The following is a 24,955-nucleotide window of genomic DNA, read 5'->3' as shown; positions in this document are numbered from 1 at the left end:
TGTGAGAGTTTCTTTAGGGACTGCACCAAAGAGCAGAATCGCTGTGCCATGGAGTACGTGTCTGTGCAGCTGTACCAGGTAGTGCCAAATTGTTTTGCAAAGTGGTTGCACTAATTCACCCGTATTACTTTTCTAAGACTCTTAACTGGTGTTTCTGCCTCCAGTTCTTCTCTAAATCAGTCTATCCTGTCTACTACTGTTAGTCTGGTCTACCTAAAATGCTACTTTCAGCATGTTTTCCTTACATCCTAAATGCTAATTTTACTATAGCAACTTAATGCCTACATCACCAAATCCAAACTCCTGACATCTTTTCAAGGCTCTTTTGACTTCTCAGTGAAAATCCTCTGTGCTACTGATCTTTGTAGTTTTTTTTCCCGTAATGCCTGTTCTTTTTTGCTTTTGAGCTTTTGCTACTAAAACTCCCTGCCCAGAATCCATCTCTTTCTTCTCTGCTTCCTAAGTACTACCCATTCTTCAAAGCCCATTGATGTAATTTGAAGATCCAAATGACTTTATTCCATGCTTCATGAATCGGGCATCCTCCCATCTAGTATCAATAAGTGGAAGCCACTCTGAGGAGTTGTACAAAATGGAAGGTTTTTATAGAAGGAGGGTGGGGCAAAGAAGTTATTAGCAAAAGAAAAGAAAGAATTGTTTCAGGCCAGGTCACCTTCTCCTGGGGGAAAGGCAAGATCTGTCATGCAGATTACCTCTTCTGCTTTTGAGGGATGGAGATGGCCCACATGACAGATTATCTCACTAATGCTAACCAGAAAATTCTAGACTGGTGGACTAAGATGACATTCCCAGGGAAGGCTGAAACTGCAGTCAGGTCAGGTATTAAATCTAGGTTTGGTATCATGGGCTTTAGCACAAGTGATGTCATTTTAGGCCTGTGGTTTTCTCTTTAACACCTGCTTTTCTATGAAATTTTCCCTGGCTATTATCATCTGCATTCCCTGAAGTAGATTATTCAGTCATTAAAACACAATTTGAGGGTTCATATTATATGATTTCATGATGTATGCAAAGAGAAAAACCAGGGGATGGAGCTTGCTTTTAGAACAATATGCCCATCAATTATGCATCATTCTTCAAGCAGAAGCTAGATGATAATTTGTCATGGATGCTTAAAGAGGGAATCAAGGGTTACCTGGTAAGTTGGGCCTGATCGTCACCACTGTCCCCTTCACTGTATGATTCTATGGATCTTTGACTTGCCATGAGAGGTCTGGCATGCAGCACTCTACATTCTGATCTCAACCTTCCTTTCCTTCTTCATCTGTCAGCAGGCACTGACAGGACCCTGTGCTCTAATCCAGTTGGTCTTCTTCCTATCTTCCAAACTCATTCTTCTGGCCTGTTTCCAAGTGTCTGCTTGGGCACCTCCCTCTATAAGGAGGACCTCAACACTTCACCCTGCTGAGCTAAGTGCTCTCCGTCCTTCAAGAACTGTCTAGGAAGCCTCTCCAGACCATCCTAGCTTACTATGATCCTCTTCTCTCATAGAATTTTTGGTGCTCAACACATATTGCCTTGTATAGTTAGCTGTTTTTTTATGCATAAACATCAAAATCAAGAACCATGTCTTAAACTCAGCTGAACACAGGGTTTTGAACAGTGGTGTTGTTCAAAGACTAACTCTTGATTGACAGATGATGGATACTGTTGAAATAACTCTGATTCTGGTTTCTATTTTGGTTTTATAGGTGGCAGATACATTTTACATTCAAAGAAGATTATATTTCCTATGTTGGATTTACTCACGTCAGCAAGAATTACGCTTGAATTCTTAACTGGAATATTGTTTTGTGTTGGTTATTTTTGTTTTGTTTTGTTTTTTACTTTACCAGGCTGCTAATATTAAATACATAATGAAAATCAGTATATGGGACATATACAATCCATGAATGTTGCCAGACTTCTATTGTCTCCAAAGTTGGAATACTTGACATCTGTGCTATTTCAATATGATGCAAGTCCCCTATTTCTAACCTAATCTTTAAGCTTTTTGAATATTTGCTACTGTTGTTTTCTTTGTGTTAGACCTAAGAAAGACCAGCTTCTAATACAAGATCGTTTGACCTAAGATTGCTGAAAAATTGTATCTTAGTTTTCTTGTTTTATATATATAAATCTATTTATTTTATTTATTTTTGGCTGTGTTGGGTCTTGGTTGCTGTGTGCGGGCTTTTTCTAGTTGCAGGGAGTGGGGGCTACTCTTCGTTGCAGAGCACGGGCTTCTCATTGCGGTGGCTTCTCTTGTTTTGGAGCACGGGCTCTAGGCACGTGGGCTTCAGTAGTTGTGGCATGCAGGCTCAGTAGTTGTGGCTCGCAGGCTCTAGAGCGCAGGCTCAGTAGTCGTGGCACACGGGATTAGTTGCTCCACAGCATGTGGGATCTTCCCGGACCAGGGCTCTAACCCGTGTCCCCTGCATTGGCAGGTGGATTCTTAACCACTGTGCCACCAGGGAAGCCCTGTATCTTAGTTTTCAAATCTTAGTGTTTTTTGGCGCATAAATTTTCTTTTAAGTTTAGCCTCATTTAAATGCTAATGTCTGTTTTCAGGCAGCCAGTTTCTTGTTCTCCTCTATATATTCTCAGAACTGATCTGAGTGTGGAGATTCCATTCACTTCAAAGGAAACTTCACGCTTGGATCCTCTCCACAGGGGTGCTCAGACTAAGACAAGAAATGATCCCTATAGCTTTCCCCCCCACCGCATTTTTGAGGAAAATAAAATAAAAATAAAGATTTCCAAATGCATTTAACATTCTAAGTAATTGAATCAGTAGCATATACTGGAGCATTCATACACTATTGTTAGTTCACAGTCTTAAAGACATTAACACTGGGACATTAAAGGTCTGTCAGTATGGTAATAGAATATTCTAGTGTACCTATTACTTTCAAACAAACCGTATACCATGTTATTACTCTCATGTGTGTATGTTGGGAATGGTCTCATGCTGTGGAGATAATTGACTGCATGATAGATAGACATACTTCACTCGCAAAAAATATTTTAAAGGGAGGACAAAATACATTACCTTAATGTGGTCGTAGATAGTTGTTAGCTATTAAATGTCCAATAGGTGTTTTTATCAGTGGTTGTAAATTGCAATTAATCCTTTATTCAGCTGATATCTTGAATCTTAAAATTCTTTTCCTCTGTTTTTTATTGTGAGCCTTGGAACATGCATGATTCAGAGCTCATCAGTTTGGAGATAGGAAATGATTATTTAAATTGCCAATACTCTTTGTTCTCAAAGATAGAGTGGTAAAGAAATTCCAACCAAGTGTCTGCGGGGCTAATTCATTCATCCATTAATTCTTTATCCAACAAATATTTGTTGAACACCTATTGTGTGCTAGTTACTGTTCTAGTAGCTGGGAAATTCTAGTTGAACAAAGAAAAGATTTCTTTTCTTTTGCTTTAAAGAAGCAAAAGATTTGTTCTAACAGAGCAGTGGCTGTCAAAAATGTAGTCCCTAGAACCCTGGGGGTCTCTTACCCCTTTCAGGGGGGTGGTCCATGAAGTCAAAACATGTCAACATTTGAAAGATTTGCATAACTCAGTGAACCAATATTTTTCAAATGACTACCTGTGATGTTACTGAATGATTTTGGGGTAAAAGATTCATTTAAAATGCAAGATGGACTAATTGATTTTAATGTAAAGAATTGTTGTGTGGAATGTTTTATAAATGTCTCTTAGACCTGGTGATTGATTATGCTTTAAATTCTTCTATATTTTTGCTGATTTTTGTCTAAATGTATTATCAATTGTTGAAAGAGGTGTGTTGAAATCTCCAGCTGTCTTGTGGCTTTGTCTAAATCTCCTGAAACATTTCTTTTTTTCTTTTCTTTTTTTCTGACAACTCTACATCCTTCCCAAATCTGTGAGCCAAAAAATTATCTTATTGTTATGCCAGTTTCAGTTGCATTTCTACCACTTACAGTAAACTTGACTTAAGTCCTGGACTGAAGTGAAGGTCCAACCAGTCATTCCATGATAACATTATTTCTCAAACTGGTGTCTACAAACACATTTTTAGAATGTCCAGAAAACTATACAAATTTTAAAATGTTCATTTTTATTTCAATTCTAACTTAAAATAATTAATGTAAAAATAGTCTGGAATAATTGAGGACTGCCATGTAATTTCATTGCTTTTGTTTGTCACAAGTCATTTTTGTAAACTAAAGAGAAAGAAATACTGGTGGTTTAATTAGACATCAAGCTCTGGAACTCCACTGCCTGGGTTTGAATCCTGACAATATCTCTTATAATTTACTCTAATCTTTGGTTGCTAGTATCCTTGTCTGTAAAATAGAGAAAATGCTAGTACTAATCTCATAATGTTGGTGTGAATATTAAAGGTGTTGGTATGTATAGTGATCTTAGAACATTGTCTGCCACATAGTAAATGCTCAACAATGTTCTTCTTATTACATAAATAATGTTTTTGAGTCAAGTGAAGGACATGTAACATCAGATATGCTATAAGCTTTGCTACAGTTTTAATAGAGAAAAATGGTCAAAGAAATGACTTATTTCACACATATTCATTCAATGGAATATTATACAGTAGTTAAAACGAATGAAGTGAAGCATCATGCAGGAATATCATATGGATAGATATTGCAATTTAATAATAAAGGAAAAAAAGTCTCCAAATATTATAATATCACATTTCTCCTTCTATGAAGTTATAAACTATAAAATTAAAATAGGTACTTTTTAGAAATACACAAACCTTTTTAAAGCATATGTAAAACTATGTATTGAAATAAAATTATATTTTAAAAAGCAAAAAGGATGATAAGTACAGAGTTTAGGGTGGTTGCCACGAGTGGGAGGAGTCTAGGGAATAGAATGAGAGGGCTGTATTGTGAGTAAATTATTGTCAAGATCTTAAGTTTTATTTTGAGTGGTGGGTTTAGTGTCTTTTATAACACTGTAAAAATTAACTAGATAACTAAATAAAAGGGGGACATGAAGAGATCAATGATGAGAATGTGTCCTTAACTAAAGATTATAATTTATTTAATTTCGTGCATCTGAGTTCCAATGAAAAAGAGAGAGAGAGAAATGTGTTACACATGGCACAGGGTAGTACATACATGCTGATGAACCTTGCTACCAGAGCAGTATTATATTCTTGTTAGAAGGGGCGATTTTGTTTCAGCAAAAATCATCTGTCACATCAAGTTGACGTTAAGAATTTGAGGGTTTTTTTGTTTATATTTACTTTATAATTTTAAATTTGAATTTAACAGTTGTCCAAGTGGCTATGCAATGGAATTTCCAGCTAGTTTTTAGTTTATATTATGTTGGAGATGATTTAAGGAATCATCGGAGAGTCTGTGAAATTATTTTTTACTTCAAGAGGATTCTATTCTTTATTCACCTTTAAGAGACATAGCACTGTACTTTCAATGGTTCCATTCTCAAGTTCCTTATCCCAGAGATTCTCAAAATGAAATCCAGGGATGGCTGAGGGATGCTGAGACACTTTCAGGATTATGCCACACAAACTATAAAAGACCCCACAGTCGTGAGGTTAAACTACAACAAGGTGGTTATTTGTCTTTTTTGCTCTAACTCACAAGTGTACAGTGGAGTTTTCCAGAATCTATAAGACGTGGTACCACAAGAGATGAACTGTAGAAGTAGATTAAGAGAAGCCAGAATTTACATTTAATGCTGGCTATTAAGGCAGACATTAAAGAGTTTTGCCAAAATGTAAATAATGACATTTTTCTCACTGTATTTCTTTCACTGTGGAAAATATAGGGTATATTTTCATAAATACATTATTAGTGTTACCATGTAATGGGTTTACGATGGTTATTTTTGAGATGAATGAATAAATAAGTTTTTAAAAATATCTGCTTTACTTTCTAATACAATAAATATTAATAGATATTGTCCATATATACAAAAATTCTTTGGGGTCCTCAATAATTTTTAAGAGTATGAAGAGATACAGAGACCAAAACCTTTGAGAATTGCTGCTTTAACCTACCTCCTCTTATTTTTATATTCTAACTAGGAGTACATTGAAATTCATAAAACATGAAGTACTGTCATGTCTCTTACTATATTGAGCAGCTGGGAATTTATACATAACAGAGGACACAGGGGAAGCACAGAAGGCTGTAAAGGCGACAGGCTCATGAGAAAATTAGGAGGCAGTCTCTTGGTTGAGAGGAAGCAGGTGGGCAGGTATGCACTATTAGATAGACAGACACTTAAAACCTGAGGAATTTCTGAAGAATAAGATCAGAATTTCCACGTGAATGGCATAAAAGAACACCAAAGAAAGCAGGGGAGGGGGAAACAAGAGGTTGTGGTCATGGATGTCTGCCCTTCGTTTGGCAACTCACTGTGCTTTCCATGGCCTGACATGGCCTGCTGAGTAATGTCTCTGGTCAGTTTCCCTGGAGGCCCAGAACATTGAGAGCAGGATGGCATTTTTGTTTAAAATATGTTCAAGCATACACACACAAACACACACGCACACACAATGAAGGATGCTCAGATCTCTGTCAGATACATACAAATCCCTTCCCATAAGCTCCTGGAAAAAACTGCATTTACTATAGATAATCTCTATTTCTATTTGATGGAAAATTCAATGTTAGATTTTTGTTTTTTGCTTTGGCATTCATGTCACTGGAGTGAGATGAGCCATATTTTAGGCATTAATAAAGGTTTCTCAGTCTTTGCCTAAATCACATAGAGATATAACTCTGAATAATAAACTCAACAAGAAACAGATTTTTAAACAAAATTGTGCCATGTGTCGAGGGCTCAATAATAAAACCTGTGGAAATATATATATTTTAAAATTTAATATAGTTTTCATCTCATGAAACTAGTTAGCAACATCATCATGCCTGCTTTTTGGCCCCTTGGCTTTGTCGTTTCCTCAGAAAAAAATGGGCACTGTTCATTTTATTAAGACTTGGAATATTTTTAGACCCATGCACCATTCTTCATGTAACTGACATATTACTTCTCAGACATTTAAAAAAAGAATTCTGCTCCCTTAAGTACTTCACCAATAAACTTTGATCACATTTATCATGCTTTATGTAATTGTCTCACACAGACATTTGTCTTAAGCATATAAATACCACCCACATAGCAGAATTTATGACAGGATATCTGAGGCCATGGCATGTACAAAGCTTGCCACTTTTGTCTGTCCTTAACTCAGGCTGTCATTCTGTTTAGTTTGGTGTCTTAGGAAGAATGTGCCAATGTCTCTCTTTTTCCTATTGCTCTTCTGAGGTTCAAAACCACAGAAATTGGGCTTCCCTGGTGGCGCAGTGGTTGAGAATCTGCCTGCCAATGCAGGGGACACGGGTTCGAGCCCTGGTCTGGGAAGATCCCACATGCCGCGGAGCAACTGGGCCCGTGAGCCACAACTACTGAGCCTGCGCGTCTGGAGCCTGTGCTCCTCAACAAGAGAGGCCGCGATAATGAGAGGCCCACGCACCACGATGAAGAGTGGCCCCCACTTGCTGCAACTAGAGAAAGCCCTCGCACAGAAACGAAGACCCAACATAGCAATCAATCAATCAATCAATCAATCAATAAATCTTAAAAAAAAAAAAAAAAACACAGAAATTATCTTATTTTAGCAAAAGACCCTGCTGGCAACAAGAAAGCATGAGAATCTTCAAACATCTCTTTTAAGGATGGAAATTATCCCATAAATTCCTGCAGGCTTAAGAATCAGTCATGATATTTTCTCTGCAGGCCCTCACCTTTGTCCTCCATCCTCCCCCAACCCACCTCGCATCCTAATAGCTCACCCTAAATTTCATTGCTTCCAGTAGAAAGAGAAGCTGCTGAGATCCGACTCTCTATCCATCAGGGCACAGTTCTCTTAAACTGATGTGCTGAGCCACTAATACTAAGGAGAGGAACAAATTGATTTTAAAAAGTCAATAAAATGTAAACTTTGTGAATTCAAAAACAGTGTTTACGATTTCTATATTCTAACGCATTTTTTGGTATCTGCACAAGTAAGACGCTGCAGAAAAAGTGGAGAGGTGTTAGAATGAGCTAAAGAAGAGGATGAAATACTCATTTCATATATCTATCATAAACAACTGGAAAACAAAATTTTTTTTCTGTTCGGCAGTTAATGTAGTTTTCACAATTCCAGTTTTACTTTAAAATGCACTCAAAGGAAAACAGAAACAATTATATGCAGATAATCTGGGAAATGAGATATTTAAAAAGCATTTGATATTGAATTATAATTGCCCATCCAGTAAAATGCCTTACTTTCTGCCTCTTGTTTATATGTTGTATATTCTACATTCTATATTCCAGTCTCATAAGCTCAATTTAAGTGGTTGGACTTGCTAGCTATTGTCTTGATATTATACCCTTTCCTAATTATTTGAGAAAAGAAAATTGCTTTCACCAAAACAAAAAGTTCAATTGATCCTGGAATCTTTAAACATAAAGATCACTGAGAGCTTCATCGGCAACTTGTTCCTGTCTGGGTCCAATTTTTCTCACATATTGTCCATCAAAAATATAGATCATCTTTTTATTTATTTATTTATTTATTTATTTATTTTTATTTATTTTTATTTTTTTTAATGAGTTTTAATTTTTATTTATTTATTTATTTATTTATTTATGGCTGTGTTGGGTCTTCGTTTTCTGTGCGAGGGTTTTCTCTAGTTGCGGCAAGCGGGGGCCACTCTTCATCGCGGTGCGCGGGCCTCTCACTATCGCGGCCTCTCTTGTTGCAGAGCACAGGCTCCAGACGCGCAGGCTCAGCAGTTGTGGCTCACGGGCCCAGTTGCTCCGCGGCACGTGGGATCTCCCCAGACCAGGGCTCGAACCCGTGTCCCCTGCATTGGCAGGCAGATTCTGAACCACTGTGCCACCAGCGAAGCCCTCATCTTTTATATTTATTAAGAAAGTTCAAGTTTATCTCATATTTGTCAATGTTGCAAGGCATTCATCAAGAATGCCACACAAGAGATGACTCTTTCAAAGACATAGCTCTAAATTAACTTGAGAGCTTGAAAAGGAAAATACTATGGAGAGCACTACTGTATATTGATAAGGTTAAATAGAATGACAACATGGTAATATACCCTGCTCAGTCAGAGACTTGTTAACATAACTTAGCTGTTCATGAATGTGTGTGTGTGTGTCTAACGAAAATGTCAGTGACCTATAAGTTTTTATTTATTAATTTATTATTTCATGAAAAGTTTTTTTAACTACTACAAGCCAATAACCCTTATGCTGATATCCTAAATGAACCCAACCATGCTTTTTCCTGTAAATTGTATTGGTTGAGGTCCTGGATTTGCAGTGGGCTTTTTGATATCCTTTGCTTTTAAAGTCCAGTCTTTCCTTTCTTTTAAAATACAGTTGAGAGATAAAACTTATCTTGCTTTAAGTGGAAGGGCTAATTCAATTCTAATGCTGACCAATGTTTATGAAGTGCTTATAAATGAAAGTGTTGCTATAGAGCTCAGGAAGGAGACAAGAGCAAGAACACTGGTAGATGCTTACACATAAAGCCTTGCCTCTATTCTTACTACCGGTTTGAATTTGGGCAAGTTACTGAACCTCTCTGTCTCCCTATTTTCTCACTAGTAAAATGGAGCTAAAAGTAGAGCTTACTTTTTAAGGTTATGGTAAAGATTAAATGAGACCATGCATTTAAATTGCTTAGCAGACTATCTGGTACATAGGTATCCACTATGCCACACACTGAATGTTTGTGTCCTCTCAAAATTCACATGTTGAATCTTAATCCCCCATGTGATGGTATTTGGAGGTGGGGGCCTTTGGGAGGTGATTAGAGCAAGCAGGCACTAATGAGATTAGTGCCCTTATAAAAGAAGCCATCTTCTTCCTGTCTTGACATTTTCTGTCCAGATTGCTTCTGAATGCTGTTGGTTTATGTGTAGATGGTTTAGGAAGCTCAGGAGAGGGAACTCTGTAGTGGGCCATAAACTGAAGATGAGTCAACTGTATTGCAGATCAGATCCTCCAATTACACATACCTCTTCAGAATTTTTTTTTCTTTTATGATCCCCTAGCGTTTGGTAAAGTCAGGTTTAAATATTTCAGCATTGTTTCTGGTGGGCCATGGGGTGTAAAGGGGAGATCCATTTGTTTTTGCGGAGTAAATGATACAGGTGAAACAGTGCTTCTTCCTATGCAGTGGAAGGATTAGTCTTGGAATGGAATGACATCCCTGCCTTAAGCTCACAGAGGAATTGAGAAGAATAGATTTCCCCAAGAAAATTTGAAATGATGGGTGGATACCAGAATAGGACTTTGCTTCAGAGGGCTTTGGTTTTCCTTGTAATTTAGGTGAATGGCAAAGTTATTTACTGAGAATAAGGATGACAGGTGTGGGTTAGGGGCCTTGATATGCATTTTCCAACAGTTATTGTGGCAAATGCAATAAAGGCTCAATTACAGTTAAATAGAAGAATTGCTGAGTAGTGCTTGGGACCTAGCTGAGGTATTTAATGCCATGCAATTAAAAAGAAAGGAGAGAGAGAGACACTATTCTTTACATTACTTATAAAAAAGGTGAATATAGAAGAGGAGCTGTTCTGAAGGAGCTCAGTTTAAAGCCTACAAGGAGGAAAATGTTATCAACGGTAATCAAGAAGGATGTGGAAGAGGTTTAAAAACCGAGTACAGTTTCCAGTTGAGATCAAGCAGAGTAGTTTACATGTTGGCTGTACATCTAAGTGAATTTTTTAAAAATTAATTAATTAATTTATTTTTGGCGGTGTTGGGTCTTCGTTTCTGTGCAAGGGCTTTCTCTAGTTGTGGCAAGTGGGGGCCACTCTTCATCGCGGTGCGCGGGCCTCTCATTATCGCGGCCTCTCTTGTTGCGGAGCACAGGCTCCAGACGCGCAGGCTCAGTAATTGTGGCTCACGGACCCAGTTGCTCCGTGGCATGTGGGATCTTCCCAGACCAGGGCTTGAACCCGTGTCCCCTGCATTGGCAGGCAGATTCTCAACCACTGCGCCACCAGGGAAGCCCTAAGTGAATTTTTAAAGTAGGATAATCTAAAATAAACTGGTAAAGTCCATTGAACAAGCAGTTAAGTTACTTAATGGTCTGTGCCTTTGTTTAATGGGCTAGTTTCTGAAAAGACTGTAGGTTATAGGCAATTTTAAGAGGATAATAGAATGAAACAAGTAGCAGGAATATGAAAAAATTTAAATACAATTAACCAGTTGAGATATGTCTGATAATTAAAATCAGTCCTTGAATGTAAAGGTGGGATAAAAGTTTTATACATTATTGTTCCTATTAATTGTTTTACTTTTCCTAAAATTTCAGAAGCAGTGCTGTAGACTGTAAGCGTAAGTGGGAATAAGAAGACATGGAAATAATCCAAAAACAATAGCCTACCTCACAGTTTCTACATGATTTCACTTATTAACCAGGTAGCAGGAGCTACTGACCATGTATAGCCTGCACTGCTAACTTCATGAACTGATTTTGGAAGCAGGTCTGGCTTCTTGTTTCAGAAATTCAGAGATACTGTATGGCACGTGGTAGGACCTGGAACTCATTCATGTAGATACTGAAGGCACTAAAAATTTTAAGAGAAGCCGGTTAAAAGGAAGCCATCTTGGTAAAGAACAAACTGGGTGTGAGGAATAACTACTGTTCATTTTCCAACCCTGATACAGAGCAAATCCTTCTGTAGAGAGAGAGCGAGAGGGAGAAGTCAAGAGAGTGGGTACTGGTGGAGAGACAGGAAGAGACGCAAAGGCATATTTCTACTTCACATTTTTCCCTAGGACTGGGAAACACTAAGGCTCTTTTAGAGTTCTTTTGCTAGCATAAGAATGCCAACAAGCATATCCCTCTGTACGTATTGTTAAATTCTCCATGTGATTTCTTTTACCATCTTTGAAGTTCTTTTTTAGTAAAAAAATTATTTTTAATGAAGAAAAAAACAGTTTTTCATTTAAGTTTTCTAACTTATATATTAAAAACTGCATGACTGAAAATTAGGACTAATACAAGAGTTGTAATTTAACCCAATTACACGGTACTAGCCATGCAGAAGCTTATACTTTTACAGTCACTTGGCTAAAGCTATTTTTTTTTTTTTTTACAGAATGACATCAGCTCTATTTTAAGGTTGTCAAATATGCATCATTTCCCCCTTCCAATATCTTATTATAAAGTATTTAAAAATTTAGAAAAGTTAAAAGAAAAAGTGTACAATAAACAGCCACATATCTACTTTCCAGATTCTACAATTAGCATGTTGCTATTTTTGCTTTATTATATACTTACTTATCTGTTCATCCTTCTATCCATTCGTTGTTTCATCTTTTTTTGAGCTTTGCATCTTTTTATAAAATAGGAATAAAATTACTAATATGTGCATGTATTTTGAGACTAACCAGAAGGATTGTAAACATATTTTGTATTTTTCAGAGGATACTTCTTATAGAGGATTGTATTAATTTCCTACTGCTGCTGTAAAAAAATTATACAAACACAAAGTTAGAGGCCTACAAACAACACAGATTTATTTCTCTTACAGTTCTGGAGGTCAGAGATCTGAAATGGGTCTAACAGGCTATAATCAAAGTGTCGGCAGAGCTACATTTCTTCTGAAAGCTTGAGAGGAAAATCTGTTTCCTTGCCTTTTCCAGCCTCTAAAGGATTGCTTCATTCTTTGGCTCATGGGCCCTTTATCCAGCTTCAAGGTACATCCCTCTAACCTTTTCTTCCATGCTTTAAGCTTGTCTAACTCTCATCCTCCAGCCTCCCTGTTATAAGGACCCATATGATTACATTGGACCCACCCAGATGATCCAGGATAATCTCCCTATAGTACACCCTTAATTTAGTCACACCTGCAAAATTCCTTTTGACAGGTAAAGTAAAATAGTCACTGATTCTGGGGGTCAGAATGTGGACCTCTATTGGAAGCCAATATTCAGCTTACCACAGGATACTGTGTTGTGGTCTCTACCTTGTGTTTTGTCATCAGGATCCTTTAGTGCTAGGAGAACACATATGCTGCATTTAATTCTTTATCTGTTTGGTGCATTCCATGAAATAAGTAATGCTCTCTTAAGACTGGTTCTTACCATACGAGACAACAAAGTCATGAATAATCTACCATTTATCATGATCACAAAGATGTACTGTTATGTTATGTTGAAAGAAAAAAAGAAAACACTGCCAATTAAACTGATTCACTCCCTAACCTAAGATGCATTTTGATTTGATACATGTTAAAATGTGATAAAATGTATCTTAAAATGGATGAAATGTTTGATATTGTGGTTTCAGTGGACTGCATGGCACAGAGATGGCCCAAGAAGTTCCTTCCTTTTCTAATAACAGTGTGACTATTATAAAGTTCCCATTTCAGGTAGGAAATCTGCTTCTGTTAACATGCAGCATTGAAAGAAATACCCCAAGTGATTTAGTGCTTGCAATGACTAACTGTATGCACATTTCTACTGTAGGTTATATTTAGCAATTTCCTTTATTCCAGTACTCTGGACACTAAAATTAAAAATACTAGTCCTGTTAAGGCCATGTCTTTTAAAGATGGACTTATTAGTTTGTATCTCCCAGTGACAAAATAACAGTGCAATCATCTACAGTATGCACTAGATACCTAAAGGGCACCGAAGTAATTAAGTCTGCATTATTTAATTGGAGCTTCCAGATCTCTGGGTTGACAGTTGCTTCATAGCCAGGATGGATAGGAATAGAATGGAAACATAATTTTCTTTAAATAAAAAAGCAAATAGGCTGCATCTTGATGTTCCTTATCTGCATTTCACCTTTATTGCCTCAGGAGCAATTCGTCCAGTACACAGCACAGCCCTTGTGTTTTCATTATTTTCTGCCAGCAATCTCTTTCTCTTTCCTGTGAGAAACATCTAAAGTTAATAAAGAGATAAAACCTATTTTCTTCCAGCTGTGCTTTTTTTTTTTTTCCAGATTTTTCAATATTCACTTAAGAAAGGGCAAAAGTTGCAGACCACCTTAGAGGAACACTGCTGGCCTACTCTGATTTTTTCCCCCTCATAATGGTATTTCTCAGCTTGGATTGTGAAAAGAAACCTTACAAACAATGATAACGCTTCTGAAGCCCAGAAAAACTTGGAACAAAAAGAAGATTCTCATTTCTCAAAGCTCTGCTTTGTGAAGGGCTCCCCTACATTCAAGAATATGTTTCTGAAAATTCTTCTTGGCATAAAAGTTTAAACCTTATATTTTCTTGTCTATTGCAGTGAATAGCATGACTTGAGATGTTGGTCTCATGAGTTAGGACCACCTGAAAATGCAGCTTTGTTTCCTAGCTCAACCAAGAGGAAAAAGGATCATAGAATGTTTAAAATAGTGAGAACTGTAGACTTAATCTAGTCCCAAATCCTTAATTTTACATATTAAGGAATCATATCAGACCTGGTGCTGTAGATCAATTTTTCCATTTGGGAGGTAAATTCTCACTTATTTACTATTCGATTTCTTTTAGTTCTTGGGTATACAGAGCTAAGTTAATTTGCAACTCTAAATTAAGGCTGCTACTGAGAATTCAAGCTGTCACACATACTGAGACAGGTTTTGTTCATTTATTTTGTTATTACTTTTTGGAGGAAAATGTCTGGGGCAGAATTTCCACTAGCTGAGAGTTTTTCGTAGCAGAGTTGAAAGTACTTATTCTTTGGGACTGATATATAAATAACTTCTATGAAAAGTGATTCCTTTTCTCTCCCTCAGAATTTATTTGGATACAAAACTAAAAAAATTATTTGGCTTATGGAACTTTATGGTTTCAAGAGTAAATATAGAAGTCCCCTCCGATCCGCGGTTTTGCTTTCTGCGGTTTCAATTACCCGCAGTCAACTTTCGACTGAAAGGATTTGGTAGAAAATTTCAGAAGAAAAATATTTCTGTTTTAAATTGTGCCGCTGTTTTGAGTAGCGCGATGAAATCTCGCGCGGTCTCGCTCCCGCCCGCCCGTTAGTCGCTCAGCCGCCATCTTGCTTACCAGATCTACTGTCGAGGAAGCACTGTGGCAGCGCTGTGTTCAGGTAACTCTAATTTGACTTAAAAATGGCCCCAAAGTGCAAGAGTCGCGATGCTGGCAATTCGGATATGCCAAAGAGAAGCCGTAAAGTGCTTCCTTTAAGTGAGAAGTGAAAGTTCTTGCCTTAATAAGAAGAGGAAAAAAAAATCGTGTGCCGAGGTTGCTAAGATCTATGGTAAGAACGAATCTTCTAACTCTGAAATTGTGAAGAAGGAAAAGAAATTCGTGCTAGTTTTGCTATCGCACCTCAGACTGCAAAAGTCACGGCCACGGTTCCGTGATAAGTGCTTAGTTAAGATGGAAAAGGTATTAAATTTGGACAATAAGGTATTTTGAGAGACAGACCACATTCATATAACTTTTTTATTACAGTATGTTGTTATAATTGTTCTTTTTTATTATTAGTTATTCTTGTTAATCTCTTACTGTGCCTAATTTATAAATTAAACTTTAAAATAGGTATGTGTGTATAGGAAAAAACATAGTATGTATAAGGTTCGGTACTATCCAAGGTTTCAGGCATCCACTGGGGACCTTGGAATGTATCCCCCCAGATAAGAGGGGACTACTGTATTCTTCTTCTTACTAAAAAGCAAAGTGTATTTCCAAAGACTTGGACTTTGTGTCCAAGGAGTTCAGAACATGAACAAAAGGGAACTGGACAGTTGATGTCCTTCTGGGGTTCAGGGTAATGTGTTGGTGAGCACTTGTATTTCCTGTTTTGATGGTAGAAATTGCTAGGAATTGTCTCACGTTGTAAGAGTGTGATACCAACAATTTGAGATTTGTAGATTAAGTATCTATTTTTTTGTTTTTTTCGGTACACTCGAGCAGCATTTGCTAACCTTGTTGCCATTCCGCACTCAATGTGACCATAATATTTACATATGAGTCACATTCCCAAGGTACCTCCAGTTTATGGACTTCCCTGTAGCCATTAGAGACCTAAAAAACATAACTTCCAAATTCCCAGCAAGCAGTTGTAATCCCTCCTCTTTCTCTCCTAGTCGAGAAAGCACATTGGACATCAAGTGCATGAGAGTATTGGAGAAAACATTGGCTCTACTATAATTTATTTTTTAAATCATTCCTAAGCTTTAATATTTTATCATACAGAATACTTCATATCTGATAGAGACAAAATGTTTTGGAGCATTATGCCTGAGAACGACTTTTATGCAGCATTCACTAATTAGATCATGAAACGGGTTAGGAGTGCAAACAATAGATTTTGTTTCATTTTTATTTCAGTGCCCTTATTTTTTAAATATCTAACATAGTTATTCAAAAATCAGGTTGATGTGAAAAGCTATACACTGAGAAGCCTAATTCTCACATCTGTTCTCATTAACCCTTTTCCCTTTCTTGCTATTTTGGTAACCTTTGTTTAGGTTTTTACCTGTGTTTCTTCATATAAATACAAACTTATACAAATATATAAACTTACTTTTCCCCTTTTCTTTCACATATGAAGGCTACTATATTCATTGTTTTGCATAATGCTTTAAAAATTTTTTTTAACCATCTAACCTATATCATATACTGTGATAATATACCACTACACAGAATATACATATATATAATAAATTATATATATATATAATTTCCTTTTTACAGCTACACAGTCTGTATCATAAGCTATTTAATCAGTTCAGTATTGATGGACTCAAGAAATTCTAATCTTTTACTATTGTAAACAATGTTGCAACAAATAACATTGTATATATGTTATTTTGTACGTGAGTGATATAAATATCTTCTTACTAAAAAACAGGAAGTGTTTCAAATGACATGAGTTTTGGGGTCCAAGAAGTTACAGAATCTGAAAAATGAAAGGAATCCTGGCAGCCCAAGCCCTTTTTTTGGTTCAGTATAGGATAAACTGCCAGAAATGGGATTGAAGATAAAGGGTTAATGAATTTGTAGTTTTTATATTTTGCAAAATTCCCTTCCTTAAGGTTTCAACAGTAACATAGGAGTTCAAAGTTGTCAAACTTTTGCATTTTTGCCAATTTTATGGGTTAAAAGCAGTATCTCCATGTACTTTTTTTAAAAACATTTTTATTGGAGTATAATTGCTTTACAATGGTGTGTTAGTTTCAGCTTTATAACAGAGTGAATCAGCTATACATATACATATAACCCTCCATATACTTTTCATTTGCATTTCTCTTGTTGTGAGTGAAGTTACGTTTCTTTTTATATGTTGGTTTAAGAGCCAGTTGTATTTGCTTTCCTGTGAACTGTCTGCTCATATAGTATGTCTGTATTTATTGATTGTTGGTGATATTTTTATGGAGTTCAAGGAGCCCTGTATGTATTAGGAGATTAGCTGTTTCTAATATGAAGGGCGTGTATTCTTTTCCAGTATGTTTACTTGTTTAATTACTTAGCTATGGCATAACTCATCCACATTTTTTTCAGAGGCTTTCCCTTGCAGGGGCTCCAGCTCTTTCCAATTTCTCCACTTTTGCTCTGGACCCCATGAACCCCAACATCCTGTATTAGTTACCTCCTTTCTCCATCTCATATCTCTCCCTTGTTGCTGGAAGTTACTGAATTATCCTCACTGTATACACATATTTACATATCTCCTATCTTAAACGCATAAAATGTCTTTATCTTACATTGTCCTTACTTCTACATTCTTTCCTTTGTATCCAAGTTGCTTGAGAGAAGAGTTTTCACTCCATGTCTCCATTGTCTCTTTCCAGAGCTCTGAGTTTAAAAAGTTAATTCTATGACTTTACAAATTGACCCCTAGTTCTCAAATGATTGTGTACTTTCCCTTCTCATCCTACTTCATCTCTCTCGCAGAATCTGACACTTCAATCACTCTTTCTTGACATCATTTCCTTCTTTGGTTGTTTTCATGATACTCTCCCCTCTGTATTCTTTAACTATTCTACTCACCCTATCTTATTCTTCTTTGTTGTCCTCATTAAAGGTGTTAAAGGATTTGACTATCACATGTAAGTGAAGGACTCCTAATCTATGTCTACATTCCATACCCTGGCCTCCAAGGACCATATATTCATATCCAAATGCCCCTGACGGATGGGCCATAGACACCACTCTCTCCCTCCTCTGCCTCTCTCCACCCAGTCACTTCTATTTCTCAGACAACTTTGATCAAGTTACTTAATGCCTTTGCATCTTGATTTACTAATAAGTAAAATGGGGTCTATAATGTTACCTACCTCATAGAATTATGATAAGGATTAAACAGGAAAAGAAACACTGGCAATTAGGAATCCCTTCAGATTTCTCCTTCTCCTTTCCCTCCTCTTTCTTAGTATTATAATTATTATTAATAGTATAATTACCATTAGGGAGTTTTGAAATTTTGTTCAAATATTTCCTTCTCTGGGAAGTCGTTACTGGCAAGGACTGTGCTGACAGTGATTTTGCTTTTAAGAAACATAAGTCTACTTGAAAAGGCAGATAAGAGAATGAATCATTCTTGTAATATGTGAAAAGTGCTAGGTTAGAGGTAAGCCATGCATTGCTAAGGCTACCAATATGTCTGGTACATGGTAGGTGTGCAATAAATATTTGGAAGGAGTGTTTATAAGCTGGTATAACAATACATATCAAAAGAATATACTTAAAATTACACGCAGTGGTTTATAAATCTATTTAATTTCCATGATAGTAAGATGTGCTAATATTGGGTTTATGATTTTGCTTCGTACTAGTATTTTTATTTGTAGGGGATATATTAGAGGCAATTTAAACTGTTAATTCTCTCTTTCTGTAGAATAAAAAAATTCTGTCCACTGTAGTTAGAACCTTTGGGTTTATAATAAATGAGGACAAGTTAAACAACCAGATATATTTTTCTATTAGCCCTTAAAGAATTTCCTTGGTCCTGGAATTATTGTCAAAAATCATTAATTCTATAATTTGGTAGAGGAAGAAATTTTATATTGTCTCAAATGAATGGTATTTCTTCTCCCCCTCACCATATCCTTTATATTCATCTAGTTTTCATGTTACTAGATCAAGAAAACTAAAGGCACTCTACAGAAAAGGTTCTCATAAACAGGATCTTATGAAAACCAAATAAACTGGAACAAAAGAAAGAGGCATAGATATAAATGCTCTAAAACCATCTGAATTTTTCTTTAAGTCCCAGGGTTTAGTTTCATGTCTGTAATATAATATAAACAGAAATATAGCTTTCTGACCACTGCCTCATTGTTATTTCACATTTCCCAACACTGGGAAGCATAATCTATGTGTTGATAATTTATCTTTGAAGTATAAATTGTTTGATATTTTCAGGGTAGAAGTCATATGGTTTAGAGTCACAAGAAAATTGCATCAGCATTCTATCTTTATGATGAAAGACTAGGGTTTATTATTCCATTGACCTATGAAGACACTTTAGAGAATTAATGTACTGTACTGTAGGTGTTATATACTAGGGTTGACATGTATAAACATTCTGAAAAATTACTCATTTAGTTAGCTGGATCATTTAACAGATTTAGCAGAAATAATAATACTTTTAGCAAATATTTGTTAATGTTGGCTAAATGTTTAAATCTTTGTTAAATATGTATGCAATTTGTGTACAGTAGCATTTGAAAGAAAGATTAAAGCAATCATGTTTCTGTAACAAGTTACTACATCTCTAGTTTCCTGTATACATGAAGCGATTCCTGTCTTCCTTAATCTCTAAAATTCCATTAAATAACTTGACCCAGACTAAAATCAAATATGATGCCTGGCACTGTGTCATATTTAGTGCTGGACTGCAGTTCAGAAACAAATTAGACCATTGTTTTGAAGTTCAAATGGTAGCTCCCTTTCTGAGGCTTAACATGAAGAATCATATAATCTGTCCAAGTTGAGGACACTGATATTCCAAGGAAAGCAGAGCTCTCCTTATTTGTTTTTCAGACAGCCTTAACAAATTATTTTAATATTGTTAAAGAATATTCAAGATTAAAAATAAAATGGAATTATGTTTTTTCCTCTACTTCTAAATAAGAAAAAAGAGAAAGAAACCAAATCTCCCGATTACTTCTCAGTTCTAACGTGCTGAAGTTAGGCAACAGAAATATATGTAACTTAAAAAATTGGGTATCAGAGTAGAGAGTAGTAATTTGTGGTGTTAGCAATATTCTGAAAAATGGCAATAATTCTAGGCTCGTGTGTGTGCACAAATGTGTGTGTGGTTTCAAATCCAAATCCACACAATGCAAAATGTGTCACCTCTCTTCAGTATTCCCAAGGGGGAAAAATGGACCTAGATTTTAAACAAAGAAAATGATGTATTTAGATGTTAAATCTTGAATCAAATCTCAGTAATTTCAAAGTTTGTAATATAGTCATGTTGCTTTGAAGGTTATAACAATTATTATCTTATTAACTGATAGCCCAGGCACTATGTCTAAGTGAATGTTATTTGGCAGAATTTTAGCTTTTTTCTCACAACGGTACACCAAAGGAGGGAAGGTGATATAGCACAGGTGAGGTCAATGAACTTGATGGCTGGAACATGTCTTCCATTTCTTCTGAAAGTTAAAAAGTTTCATACTTTTAAATTCTCTAGGGCTCTGTACATCATGGACATTCAATAAATAATTTGGATGTAGCTGATATGAGCACAGAAGATAAAAGTTCTAGAATCTGTTTCCTACAGTCAATTATTACTCTAAAGATGGGAGACTATTGGATATCCTTATAACCTCCCCCCCTTTTTTTCCTGCTCATTATCAGGAATTTTTGCAAATTTTCTATTTGTAATCAGTAAAGCTATCCTTACATGTTCAGTAGCAGAAACATTAAACAGTTGTTCTTAGTGTAACTTTCCTTAACACTTTATACTCTTAGCAGCCTGACTGACAATCAGTGAAGAGTCAGTGTTCACCACACTCATGGTGCCATTCGTCTAACTCAGGGTTTCTCAATCCTGGAGCTATTGAAATCTGGAGCCATATAATTCTTTGCCATGGGGGATGTCATGTGCCTGTAATATGTTCAGCAGTATCCCTGGCCTTTACCACTAGATGAGCAACACTATACCAGTTGTGATAAGTGGAAATGCCTCCAGATACTGCCAAATGTCCCCTGAGAGCCAAGTCACCCTCAGTTGACAACTATTGCTCTAATTGGTTGGTTTGATGATAATTTGTATTTTGAATGTCTCTGTTGCCAAATATGAAGTGACCTCTTCATGGGCCTGTGTTTCTTGAGTCATACGTGTAAGGTAGTTCTGGTCTTACACATCTTCACAGGGCTGCCCAAGCATCCCAGTAAAGATATAGATAAAGAAATAGAGTTTCCTAGTGAAAAATGTGTTGTGCCTTTATTGTGTAGAGTCAGAAGATACCTTTCCTTATTTACACAAGAGTCAGGATTATAAGCAGAGCTCTCTGCACAATGACTTGCACATTAAAAAAAATGACTAATAAATCAACAGCTACTTTTGTTTTTGCACTCTTATTATTAATACATTGTAGAACTGTACATTCTTTTCACTCCTGAAATCTGGAATATCACCATACTTCGCAAGTTTTTTGAACAGCAGTGATCTCTTTGTCCTGTGTCTTTTGGCCTGCGTAAGAATATTTAAGTGCTCTAACCAGCTGACTCACTAATGAAGTTATGTTGCCTTTCCTTTACCTAGTGACAAATAGAAAATGGAGGAATTTCCACTAAGAACATAGTACATGGAGTTTTTCTTCTAGAGCCACAGTAGTTTTCTTCTAAATTCACTGGAGTTAAGAGTAGAGAGTTCAGCTTTCTGGAGATATTTTCTCATTTCTTAGGCTACTTAAGAAGGCCTTAGAGCTATTGTCAATAATCCAAACTCAGCAGCAGTTCCTAGTTTTTGTTTGTTTGTTTTTTTAATTGGCTGAGCCTGGCGTATAGTAAGGGCTCAAGAAATATTTGCTGGTGAGTGAATGAATGATTGAATATTCTGTGCTTTTCTGTCTGAGACATTTGATTTAAAACCAAAGGCATTTTGTAACAACTTAATGGCACATGTAATATTTCATCATTCAATTCAATTCAAGTCAGAGCATTTAATTGAGGCTAGGGTGTCAAAGGCAGGGTGAGAAAATTCATGTTCACAGGCTTTGTTTGGCTTCATTTCCATTTTGCTTTCATTTACTTAATAATAACATCTATCAGTTACTGTTGCTGGTGGGCTGGGGGATGGGGTGGTACATACAGAAACAATAGTAACTTCTGGATTAAGAGTTATTGTTAGTTTGTTTCTCAGTATAGGTGAAAGCAAATTTGCTACAAATCTTTACTGAGTGGTGGCAACAACTTAATCTTTCTAAAGGAATAATGAAAGTGTAAATGAAGTTCACTCTTAGTCACTCAATAGGCAAAAGCATATGGGAACTATACTTCAGAAGAAAGAATACTGTCTCATATGAAAAAGAATACATTTACATTTCCTTTAGGAAAGCATATTTCACGGAAGCAACCTAAGGTGTTCTTTAATTGAAATTTTATTCTAGATGTTATCTTAAAAACATGAACACTCTCACTTATATCGTATTCCTTGAGATAAGTCAAATGCCAAAATTTATGTATGTTTGTGTATATGAGTGTGTGTGTGTGTATTCTAAGGTTTTTCTCTCTCTGTCTAAATTTCTGGTTTTCTTCTTTGTCTCTGTCACCAGCCAAACTAAATAGATGTGAAAGAATGTGGTAAGAGGGTCTACGAACAACTATCCCACAAAAGTTGTCATAAGAAATAAGATTTTTGCTTGTGTGTTTTTTGTTGTTGTTGTTGTTTTGTTTTTGCTTTTGTTTTTTAGTAAAGCACATAACACAAAGTCTGTCACATGATTTTAGTAAATATTAATAGTATGTCAATTACAGTGCTGCCCTTTCACTGTGATTATGCCTCCTCCATGGTTTAGAGTTTTCTGCAGAGAGAATATTAAAAACAAATCCAAGGCATTTTCTTGAGGTTTGACTCTGTTTATATGGGCAAGGAGAAAACATAGTTTTAGAAACTTGTACTCTCCCCTGGCTTAAAGCCTTTTCCTGTCATTATCCCAACCTTCATTATGTCAATTGGAATATAGGAACAAGAAAAGAAAAAGAATCTACTTTTAATAAAATTTATTTCTATCTCATTACATTGAACATTAAAATAGAAAAAACAATAATGAAAAAAGTTAAGAACAGGGAGAACAACCAGTATGCTTCCGTGCAGGCATCATGACCTCTAGTCCTGGTTATTGCTGGCACTCCCTTGTTCAGGTACGACTATCTACTTCAGCCTGCTTGAGAGACCACACTACAGTGTTCACTTAGTGAGGGATGGTGCACATATTTCAGGGGTGTAGACACAGTGGGAGTTAAAAACAAGGACCATTTCCTTTACTGCATTTTTCCTACTGCTGCTAAGAACTTTCCTGTAAAATGAATTTCTTGTATAGCTTTCCATGCTTCTTTTCTAAACTTTGGTAGTACTTTTTACATTTTTTTTTTCTCCTGGAAAGCACAGATGACAAGGCAAGGCCAAGGCCAAGACCTGACTGATTTGACAACAAACCACTTATAGATTTAGAGAGTTTATTACTTACACAGATAGCTAAAGGAAGAGTAACAAAAGATGCCAGCTGCCAGGGCCTATTCCTACACACCAAAGAGGACGACGTCTTGGTTACCCTGTTGCTGAGCAGCCCATTATGGACGGAAGCTAAGTGGTTTGATGGCCTGCCATCATACCCTGCAGGAAGCGTGGCCAAAATCCTCATACTTCATCAGAAGAAATGAGAAACTGTCTCCTGACAGCCTCCTGGGAGAGACAGAAAGGCAGGTGGGAGACAGCCCTGAAGTAACACCTCCTCAACCTCCCATTCACCTCTGTTCTAGGAGTATCACAAGGCCTCCTGCCACAGAACGGCTCTGGTTCAAGCCTCATGTGGATCTTTGCAAAGTTGCCAGGGCACCATGGAGAAGTCATTCTCCTACATTTCTTTCTTTTTTTCTTTTTTTTTAAACATCTTTATTGGAGTATAATTACTTTACAATGGTGTGGTAGTTTCTGCTTTATAACAAAGTGAATCAGTAATACATATACATATGTTACCATATCTCTTCCCTCTTGCGTCTCCCTCTCTCCCACCCTCCCTATCCCACCCCTCTATGTGATCATAAAGCACCGAGCTGATATCCCTGTGCTATGCGGCTGCTTCCCACAAGCTATCTATTTTACGTTTGGTAGTGTATATATGTCCATGACACTCTCTCACTTTGTCCCAGCTTACCCTTCCCCCTCCCCATGTCCTCAAGTCCATTTTCTAGTAGGTCTCTGTCTTTATTCCCGTCTTGCCCCTAGGTTCTTCATGAATTGTTTTGGTTTTTTTTGTTGTTTTTAGGTTCCATATATATGTGTTAGCATACGGAATTTGTTTTTCTCTTTCTTCACTCTGTATGACAGACTCTAGGTCCATCCACCTCACTACAAATAACTCAATTTTGTTTCTTTTTATGGCTGAGTAATATTCCATTGTATATATGTGCCACATCTTCTTTATCCATTCATCTCTTGATGGACACTTAGGTTGCTTCCAAGTCCTGGCTATTGTAAATAGAGCTGCAGTGAACATTTTGGTACATGACTCTTTTGGAATTATGGTTTTCTCAGGGTATATGCCCAGTAGTGGGATTGCTGGGTCGTATGGTAGTTCTGTTTTTAGTTTTTTAAGGCACCTCCATACTGTTCTCCATAGTGGCTGTATTAATTTACATTCCCACCAACAGTGCAAGAGGATTCCCTTTTCTCCACACCCTCTCCAGCAATTATTGTTTGTAGATTTTTTGATGATGGCCATTCTGACTGCTGTGAGATGATATCTCAT

The 24,955-nt window shown here is 36.6% G+C and overlaps 1 protein-coding gene across 1 annotated transcript in view; it reads left to right on the top strand.

Annotated features, from left to right (window-relative positions):
* The window catches only part of LOC309623477 (uncharacterized protein), a gene marked incomplete at its 5' end in the record, with an annotated part of 36,144 nt that extends 11,189 nt beyond the window's left edge, over nt 1-24,955 (top strand). Inside the window, one exon of the mRNA XM_082380430.1 lies at nt 1-24,955. This exon is cut by the window's left edge and continues 7,866 nt beyond it.

The sequence above is a fragment of the Balaenoptera borealis genome, assembly GCF_965194805.1.
Source record: "Balaenoptera borealis genome assembly, chromosome: 2".
Classification (NCBI taxonomy): Eukaryota; Metazoa; Chordata; class Mammalia; order Artiodactyla; family Balaenopteridae; genus Balaenoptera; species Balaenoptera borealis.
The sequence above is the reverse complement of the archived record's forward strand: the minus strand, read 5'-3'. Positions and strand labels throughout refer to the sequence as shown.